Source organism: Triticum dicoccoides, chromosome 1B, assembly GCF_002162155.2.
Source record: "Triticum dicoccoides isolate Atlit2015 ecotype Zavitan chromosome 1B, WEW_v2.0, whole genome shotgun sequence".
NCBI lineage: Eukaryota > Viridiplantae > Streptophyta > Magnoliopsida > Poales > Poaceae > Triticum > Triticum dicoccoides.
The window spans coordinates 98,689,567-98,699,988 of NC_041381.1; the positions used below are offsets into that span (position 1 = coordinate 98,689,567).

Genomic DNA, 10,422 nt, shown 5'->3' on the forward strand with positions numbered 1-10,422 from the left:
CGTGGTTCAGAGTGTCAGCTTTGTAATTCAGTGAAGATCTTGCCCTGATGAATCTCATAATCCAAGGAGCATAGGGCTTCAGCTCGAATGGTGACATAGCAATATTGGCCAGAGTCCTCATGAAGAAATCATGGAAGTTTATGGGAACGCCATGAATGATGTTGAAAAGCATATTCTTCATGATGCCAACGACTTCTTCTTCATTTGAGTCGTGGCCTTTGATAGGACTCATTGTCTTCGTCAGAATTCGATAGATAGTCCGAGGCACATAGAGTAATTCCTTGATGAGGAATTTGGTTCGTGGGGCTTGCCTTGGCTTCAATGGCTTCATCAGCACTTGCATATAGTGATTTGAAAGTTCTGGTTCGTTGTAGATACAACGAGCATCATCAAGTGGAGGACTGAGTGGTAGAGCACGAAGCAATTCAGTTGCAGGTGCCTTGTAGTGAGTATTTTCAGACATCCAATCTAATACCCAGGAGTTCACATCTTTAGCGTCTCCGGTGATGTGCAGAGTTGCATAGAATTGAAGAATGAGTTCTTCATTCTAGTCACAGATATCAATGCAGAAATTTAGAAGTCCTGCATCGTGAAGAACACTGAGGACTGGCTCAAAGCCGGGCAGAGACTCCATGTCCACATGAGGAATATGTGCATGATCGAAGACTTTGTCTTTGTTGAAGAGCACTGAGGAATAGAAATTGGCTTGGCTGGCAGTCCAGAAACGCCTCTTCCTTATGCGAGCAGAATCATATGGATTATAATCAGTGAAGAATACATGCTCGGCAAAGAAATCTTCAGCCTTAAACTTCTGTTTGCTTGAGAATGGATTCTTTTGCTTTGGTAGAGCGATGTCAGTGAGTTGCATCACCACCTCAGGAATCGCGAGCTCAGGTTCTTCAGGCTGTGAAATTTCTTGTTCCTCAACAGGTGCAGTCTGAGGATCAGCAGCAGCAGGTTCATCAGCACTAGTGGCTGGAATTTCTTCATGCACTGAGAGAGTGGGATGAGTTTCTTCAGAGCCCATTTGAACTGTTGGTGCAGGGGACTGAGGAATCTGTTGGAGCGGGGTGAAGAGAGGAGTATTGGGATGCTGACTTTCCCAAAAGTCATCATTCATCACAGGTGTGGTGCACCCAATATCCACATCTTCATCTTCAATTTCCTCAACACCAGCCTCTTCAGCTGTGAACTGAGGCATAGGTGAGGAAATGACTGGAGTTGAAGGGATTGCGTCCACTTCAATTTGTTCATCAATCTTCTCTGACGAAGCAGCAGAATGATGTTCTTCATCAGATCCGATAGGGATCTCATAGTCTTCTCCAAAAGGAACAAGGTCCTTTGTTGGCATGGAGGAAATCAGAACAACATCAATTGGATTTTCGAGTGAGCTGGTCATTGGCTTCAGTTTCTTCGTAGCCGAAGAGTTTGACACAGCTGATGTCTTCCTTTTCTTCACTGCAGCTCGCTCTGCAGCCTTGGTCTTCTTCACATCAAATGCACATGGAAGAATTGGAGTTGGTGTAGGTGCAGATGGAGCTGAGGAATCTGGTTGATTTTCTTCAGGCGCAACTGATGCAGTTGCCCTGACTTCTTCAGTTTCTTCAGGCGCACCACTAGTGGATGCCCTGGCAATTTCTTCAGTGGCTGGAATGGAATCATCAGCCCTGGAACTAGCATTTTCATCAGCAGCCTGAACTTCATCAGCGGTGCTGGCATGTTCTTCAGTCGGCTGAGCTGAGACTTTAGCATGAGGAATTTCATGTTGCGTTGGGGCAGCAGCATTGGTGAATTTCTTCGTCAGGTTGACGAATCTGACTTTGGCTCCTTGCCAATCAGCATAGTAGGCATCAAAGTCATTGCTGAGGGCTTGAATATCAGACTGAGCCTGGAGAAGTTCCTCAGGTGTCATTCTGACAATGTTTTTCTTCAGGAGCTTCTCCTTTCTGTATTGAGCTTTCTTAATCTCTCTTGCCTTTTCAAACTTCCATTTCTCTTCAGTGATGAAATGGGTCAGCATGTGACTTTGACCAGCGGTCAGATGAAAATCAGGCATGGGGGTGTTTGGATCCTTGTGCCAGAGATCAATATAATCGAGGATTTTTCTCAGATCCAACAGCAGTGGCACAGATGTGCCTTTGGATCTAGCAGCCTTCACCTGTCTGTCTCTGATGATTTCTGCAAGTTCATCATCAGAAGGCACATGAAATGCGACCTGTTTCTTCTTTGGACTTGGCCGAGGACCTCGTCCAGCTGTTGCTTTGGTCTTCAGCAGAGTCGGGCCAGATGATGACTTTGGTGCAGCTGAGGAACTTGCTGAAACACCAGAGGCAATAGAGAAACCAGCAGTCCTTTGACATGTAGTCAGATGCACAGGAGCTGAGGACTTTGGTGTAGCAGTAGCAGTGTGAGGAATTTGCCGAGAGGGCGCTGCTGAGGAACTTGGCCGTGAGGGTGCTGCTGAGGAACTTGGCCGCGAGGGCGCTGTTGGTGAAGCACTTGGCTTACGAGCATGCTTCTTTGGCATGGATTTCCTCGGTTTGACCGAGGCCTCAGTAGCAGTAGCAGTGGCAGAGTCCTCATTGAATTTCTTCACTGCCTCCTTGGCCTGTCTTGCCAATTTGGCTTGGCGCTTAGCCCATTCTTCAGGAAAGTCCTCACCACGTTTGATGCTTGTGGGATCAGCTACTTGGCCAGGTGCCAATGGAGCTCTTGGGCATGGAGGATTGAGGGCGAATTTCTTCATGTACTTTGGAGTCACATATCTGTATTCCCTCCATTCCCTTGCCCATCTCCGTTCAATCTTCTGAATGCGCACCTTGCGCTGATTTTTGTTTTCTTTGGCATATTTTGCTTCATCAGGTGTGCAATAGTCATCATAAATTTCTTAGGGATTTCAAACACCATCATAACCTCAGGTTTCTTTCCTCCTTTCTGTGGCTTCTTACCGTCTGCCATATTCTTCAGTTGAGGAATTTGAACAATTGAGTTCTCTGAAGAAGTATGAAGTTTTTCTTCGAGGAACGCTGCAAATGAGTTAAGTTGACGAGAACCTAGTGATTCAGCAGCAGACATGAGTACCTATGAACAAAGTACAGGTGCGAGGAATTTGGAGAGGTCATATGCGTTCTGAGAAGGTTTTTCAAAAAGAACAAGTTTTGAGGAATTTGACCAGATGAACCTTGAGGAATTTCACTAAGCGTTCTTGTCTTAGGTTCCAGAGTTGTACAGATCGAAGATCCACACAATTAGGGAATATTGAAGAAAATGATTGCTTAGAGAAGCAATTCAAGATCTTGCGATGTGTGTTGTGTTCATATGTGTGAAGATTTGAAGAATAAACACCTTTGAAGATTTTCAGGAAAGCTTGAGAATCAAAGCGAGTAATAAAAGTGACTTTTAATTACCCGAAATGAAGAACACGACGAACTGAGAAGAACAGATGGGAAGTTCGTCAGGTTAGATCTTCCTTGCCCTAACTCGGCGGAGGAAGACAGCTACGGCGGCGGCGGAGTGAAGATTTCCGCGGTCGGCGTGAGTACGACGGCGACGAGGTCGAGGCAGCGAAGCTCTTCCTCACCGGCGACAATGGAGTAGCGGTGGCGCTAGGGTTTGAGGAGCTCGAACGGGAGAGAGAGGTCGAGCGGAGTAAATGAAGTGAGGAAGGGGAGAGGGGTATTTATAGACACGGTGAAAAACCGTTCGCCCGAAGATTTAGGACGAACGTGCCCTTGCCCTTTCTCCTTCACGCGACATGTGTCACCCACGTACTGTGTAGTGGAGATCGTGTACGATCGTGGGTGAATAGAATAATGCATCATGGGATGCGGAACAGTTTGTGCGGCAAAACCGAAAATTTGGATAAGATTTGTTTTAAAGTTTCGTTCGCAATTTCTTCAGCTGCCAAGGACATAGTGAAGATTTTGAACGAGTTTCAAATAGAACTCACATGAAGAATTTGTGAATAGATTGGGTTGAGTATAGCATAGAGGGGGAAGGGTCCGATCACATTCACTTAGCAGAAAAAACAACTTGAAGAAATAGCTATAAGTGAATGCTGTAGAGGACATAAACTCATATATATATAGCCAATGAAGAAAAACGAAGGAAATAGTGAAGATTTTGCAAAGTTGAAGAATTTGAAAAACTGAAGAATTTCAAAACTGAGGAAAAACTCAAATTGAAGATTTTCAACTTTTGTGGTGGCGTGACCCACTGTATAAGAATGATGATTTCAGACACCACATACAATTGTCGTAGGGTTCTGAGAATCAAATTCTTCATTAATTTCTTCACACTTAGAGTGTTATTCTTCATTGATTGAAGAAAAACGTTTCTTCATGTGTTGCACATCTAAGTCATCAATTTTGCATAAGTGTTAGGATGTGTGTCCTTTTCAAAGAACATTCGAAGATTCTAAGATATTTAGCTCACACCACAACTTGCTAAATCTCTTCTCATCCAAGGGCTTTAGTGAAGATATCAGCTAGCTGTTCTTCAGTCTTCACGTGCTCGATGGAGATGTCGCCCTTCAACACATGATCACGAAGAAAATGATGACAAATCTGAATGTGCTTTGTCTTCGAGTGCTGAACTGGGTTGTGAGCAATCTTGATGGCACTCTCATTGTCGTAGAGGAGAGACACATTCTTCACGTTGACGCCATAGTCCTTGAGCGTTTGCTTCATCCAAAGCAGTTGAGCACAACACGATCCAGCAGCAATGTATTCAGCTTCCGCAGTAGACAGTGATACGCAATTCTGTTTCTTCGAGGACCAACAGACCAAAGATCGTCCGAGGAAATGACAAGTGCCAGAAGTTGACTTGCGGTCCACATGATCACCAGCATAGTCAGAGTCAGAATATCCAATGAGATCAAAAACAGAGCCCTTGGGGTACCATAATCCTAGTGTTGGTGTGTGAGCTAGATATCGAAGAATATGCTTCACAGCCTTATGGTGTGATTCCTTCGGTGCAGCTTGAAATCGGGCACACATGCAAACACTAAGCATTATGTCTGGCCTAGATGCACATAAGTACAATAAAGAACCAATCATGGAGCGGTATACCTTGTGATCGAAGTCAATACCATTTTCATCAGTGCATAGATGGCTTTTTGTGGGCATAGGAATTTTGACGCCTTTGCAATCTTGCATGCCGAATTTCCTCAGTACATCTTTGAGGTATTTCTCCTGAGATATGAATATGCCATTGCGCTGTTGACGAATTTGAACACCTAAGAAGAATTTCAACTCTCCCATCATAGACATTTGATATTCTTCACTCATCATATAGGCAAATTCATCACTATAATGTTGGTCAGTACAACCAAAGATAATATCATCAACATATATTTGGCACACAAACAGTTTACCATCATAAGATTTAGTAAAGAGAGTAGGGTCGAGTGAACCGGGTGTGAAGCCATTCTTCACGAAGAATTCCTTCAATGTATCATACCACGCCCGAGGGGCTTGCTTGAGGCCATAGAGGGCCTTATTAAGTTTGAAGACTTTGTCAGGATTCTTTGGATCTTCAAAACCTGGGGGTTGAGCAACATATACTTCTTCCTCAAGCTTACCATTGAGGAATGCACTTTTCACATCCATTTGATATAAGATGATATCATGATGATTAGCATAAGCAAGTAATATGCGAATAGCCTCAAGTCTAGCAACAAGTGCGAAAGTTTCATCGAAATCAATTCCTTCAACCTGTGTGTAGCCTTGAGCTACCAGTCGTGCCTTATTCCTTACCACAAGGACATTTTCATCTTGCTTGTTGCGGTAGATCCACTTTGTGCCAATGATATTATGCTTGTGAGGATCTGGACGTTTGACCAGTTCCCAGACATTGTTGAGCTCGAACTGATGTAATTCTTCTTGCATGGCTTGAATCCACTCCGGCTCCAAAAATGCTTCATCTACCTTAGTGGGCTCTGTGATAGAGACAAAAGCATAGTGCCCACAAAAGTTAGATAAATGTGAAGCTTTTGATCGTGTGAGAGGACCTGGCGCTTCAATGTCATCGATGATCTTGTCAATTTGTACTTCTTTTGCAACGCGAGGATGAGCTGGTTGACGTCGAGGTATTTGATCATTTTCCTCAGCACCATTGTCTTCAGCATTGTCTTCAGGTGCGTCAGCTTGATGTTCTTCGTGTACTAGAATGAATTCTTCAGCTAATTCTTCAGTAGGAATGACATCCTCAGTTGCCTTGAACTTGATAGAATCCTCAGATGCTGGTTCATCTAACACAGAAGGTAGGTGCTCTCTTTGCGAGCCATTAGTTTCATCGAACCGCACATCTACAGTTTCAACAATCTTGTGAAGAGCGATGTTGAAGACTCTGTAGGTGTGCGAGTCCTTTCCGTAACCAAGCATAAAACCTTCATGTGCTTTCGGTGCAAATTTAGAATTGTGATGAGGATCTCTAATCCAACATTTAGCACCGAAGACTTTGAAATAACTCACATTGGGTTTCTTGTCAGTGAGGAGTTCATAGGCCGTCTTCTTGAAGAATTTGTGAAGATATACTCTGTTGATGATGTGGCACACAGTATCAATTGCATCAATCCAAAAACGATTAGGCGTTTTGTATTCATCAAGCATAGTGCAAGCCATCTCAACAAGAGTTCTGTTCTTGTGCTCCACGACGCCATTTTGCTGAGGAGTATAAGGAGCAGATAACTCATGAGTAATACCAAGTTCATCAAGATAGTCATCAAGACCGGAATTCTTGAACTCAGTTCCATTGTCACTTCTGATGTGCTTGATCTTCACACCGAAGTTGGTTGAAGCCCTCGAAGAAAATCGTTTGAAGACTTCCTGCACTTCATGTTTGTAAGTAACAATGTGTACCCATGTATATCGAGAGTAATCATCAACAATGACAAAACCATATAGAGAAGCAGCATTAGTGACTGCTGAGTAATGATTAGGTCCGAAGAGGTCCATGTGAAGCAATTCGAATGGACGAGTAGTGGTCATTATAGTCTTCGCTGGATGCTTGGCCTTGGTCATTTTTCCAGCTTCACAGGCTCCGCATAAGTGATCCTTGAGGAATTTGACATTCTCAATGCCAATGACATGCTTCTTCTTCGCAAGCGTGTGAAAATTCCTCATGCCTGCGTGACCAAGTCGTCGATGCCATAGCCAGCCTTCTGAAGTTTTTGCAAGTAGACACACGGCTGGGTGTGGTCCTGTAGAGAAATCAACAATATACAGATCTCCTCTCCTAAAGCCTTCGAAGACTTTGGAATTGTCAGCTTCCATAATCACAACACAGCGATACTTGCCAAAGACAACAACCATATCAAGATCACAAAGCATTGAGACTGACATGAGGTTGTATCCTAAGGACTCAACAAGCATGACTTTGTCCATGTGTTTATCCTTGAGGAATTTCACTAAGCGTTCTTGTCTTAGGTTCCAGAGTTGTACAGATTGAAGATCCACACAATTAGGGAATCTTGAAGAAAATGATTGCTTAGAGAAGCAATTCAAGATCTTGCGATGTGTGTTGTGTTCATATGTGTGAAGATTTGAAGAATAAACACCTTTGAAGATTTTCAGGAAAGCTTGAGAATCAAAGCGAGTAATAAAAGTGACTTTTAATTACCCGAAATGAAGAACACGACGAACTGAGAAGAACAGATGGGAAGTTCGTCAGGTTAGATCTTCCTTGCCCTAACTCGGCGGAGGAAGACAGCTACGGCGGCGGCGGAGTGAAGATTTCCGCGGTCGGCGTGAGTACGACGGCGACGAGGTCGAGGCAGCGAAGCTCTTCCTCACCGGCGACAATGGAGTAGCGGGTGGGAGGCGACAGTGAAGTTAAGGAGTCAACAGGTAAGGAAGGGAGGAGAAACAACAAGACGAGTCCGTGTGGTAGAGGGTGAGGTTTACTTAATCAAACGGCTGCACAGATAGCTTGAAGGTAGACCGCATAGATGTTATTCCTCTGGGACAATTCTCTAGGATTAACGCGAGTCCTCGAAAGGAGCCGCCCATTATTAACTCTTAGATAGTAGTAGTACATCACAGAAGTCAGGTGCTTGTGCCTTATTATTACTATGTTGCAACGTAGCAATAAATCATTTTTATCGATCTGCCTTGACTCTTGTTGGATCTGCCAGGCATTGAATGATTCCAGGACTGGCTGTGACCATCTGTCTGAGAACTGGCTGTTTACACTCGCGGAGCTAAATAGTTCTCACTACATGTCAGTTTGTATAGAGGACAGCTCCAGAAGTCAAGGTCTGTATACATTGCCATCTTGGGTAATAACAGTTTGCCTACCTTGTTCTTTCAGTTGCTTCATTGTTGTTGTATATGTCGCGTCGCAGGCCCTGAAGACAGCCCAGCACCAGTAGGATTGAAAGTATGGAAGACCGTACCATTTGTCGAAGATACACTCGTCTCTGGAACAGAAGCTATAAAACTTATTGCCTGACTACCGAAACATCGTTGTGAAATACACTTGGTCCAGTACCGATAGGTTTTGGTCTCTGCCCACTGAAACATCATTTTTCCTGTGTGTTGGCTCTCTTCTGTTGGTGGAAACATTGTTGGTCTGAGCTGCCATTCAATGGCTGTTACTACATTACCATATGTGTCTTCAGAGTTTGTTTGCTCACAACATTTTTTTTATCAGAGACGAATCTTGCGATTTGAAGCTGTTGGAGAAGGGCTTCAGAGAAGCATATTGGTCGAAAGGCCTATATTTGCATTTTTAGGGCGAGTGATTGCTCCATCTAGTTTGTTCTATACCTAAACAGAGTTGCCCTGTTTTAAGAGAAAGAGTTGCTCAATTTTTATTAGGAAAAGCAGAGTCTTAATCTGTATTTATCTAGAATGTTATATGGGATACAAATCACACAATGCACTTGAGGCGGTTCTCAGCCACAAATGACTGCTGACAGTCAAAAGGGAATGTACTTGGCTTCCTGGAACAATTTAGCTCGTTCTTCAACAGGACAATGTGACCATAATAACATCCTCTCCTGCAACAATTCAACTTCTTCGCCACTGAACAGTCATCAACTCATCAAATCGTGAATGCCAGATCCCCATAATGTCACAAGCACTTTCACCGTAGTCTTAGTGTTTCAAGTGATCAATCAGAGAAAAAACTCATTCTAGTTTATGGGGTTCTTGCCAGTTTTGCAATAGGGACTGCTAAAACTCAGTCGACTGAGTTTTAGTCAAGTCTCAGACTTGACGGTATTAAGATTCGTGTTTAGTCGCTGGGTGCGATTCTGCGTTTCTCGGACGCAGCTTCCTTGCAATCGCATCCACGTACGTGGGCTTCGCCCCTTTTGCCATTGTTTATTCATTATTGTATGGGCTTATCTGGTCATCGGGCCTCACAGGCTTGTTTGTTTTCTCATTTTTATTTTGTTTTTTATTGTGAATGTTTTCCTTTTTGCCGCCGATGCATGCCGCTGAACTTTTACGTACCCAGCTGCCATGCCGTACATAGTACATAAGAAAGCCTGTTTAGCTACGATTTTTGTTTTTGTTTTTTTACTATAATATTTTGCTATATTCCTTTTTCTGTTTTTAAATCTATTTCCTTTTTTATATTTTTTGTTTTTATAATTATTCCAAAAATATTACCACCTTGTTGCACATACATCTACATTGATCAAGCACAATTACATGCCTATTCTCCTTCTGCAATTTATTTATTTTTGTTCAAAAAAATATTGTCATGGGTCACACGCTTCGGTAGCATGGGGTCACACATCACCCACACACAATTGTAAGCATGTCATCTGTGTGCAACTTCTTTTTTCTTTTAAAAAATTTATGTCATCGACCACTTGCAAGTGTCGCCCCTAATTGCAAATGTCATCCCAACTACAGATTTGTGGGGTTTGTCGGTGGGGAGAGGGCAATTCCATGTCACTAGGCACGCAAACTTCAAGTGTCGTCCCTGAGTGCAACTGCATGTCTTAAGTGAGACTGCAACTATGTCGTGTTTTAACGAGGAGAGGATGCTTGCATGTGTGCTACTAGGCAAGCAACTGCAAATGTCGCCTTCAGTTGCAACTTTCTATTGTTTGTCGGTGGGGAGATGTCAGTTGCATGTTTGTCACTTGGCACGCAACTGCAAGTGTCGCCCCGGAATGCAACTGCAGGTCTTCAATGAGAATGCAATTCTATGACGTTTTTGTCGTGGAGAGGGCAGTTGCATGTCTGCTACTAGGCATGCAACTGCAAACGTCGCCCTCGACTGCAACTTTGTGGTGTTTGTCGGTGGGGAGAGGCCAGTTGCATGTGTGTCACTTGGCACGCAACTGCAAGTGTCAGCCCCGAGCGCAACTGCATGTCTTCAACAAGACTGCAACTCTGTGGTGTATTGTCAAGGAGAGGACAAATTGCATATCTACTTATAGGCAAGCAACTGCTAATGTCGCCC

The 10,422-nt window shown here is 43.6% G+C and overlaps 1 long non-coding RNA gene across 1 annotated transcript; it reads left to right on the forward strand.

The window, feature by feature from the left end:
• The first annotated feature begins 8,017 nt into the window (after positions 1-8,017).
• Positions 8,018-8,678, forward strand: LOC119321600. Its single transcript, XR_005155148.1, has 2 exons — positions 8,018-8,255; positions 8,345-8,678. It is a non-coding gene; the product is annotated as an uncharacterized LOC119321600 (long non-coding RNA).
• Positions 8,679-10,422: the final 1,744 nt, after the last annotated feature.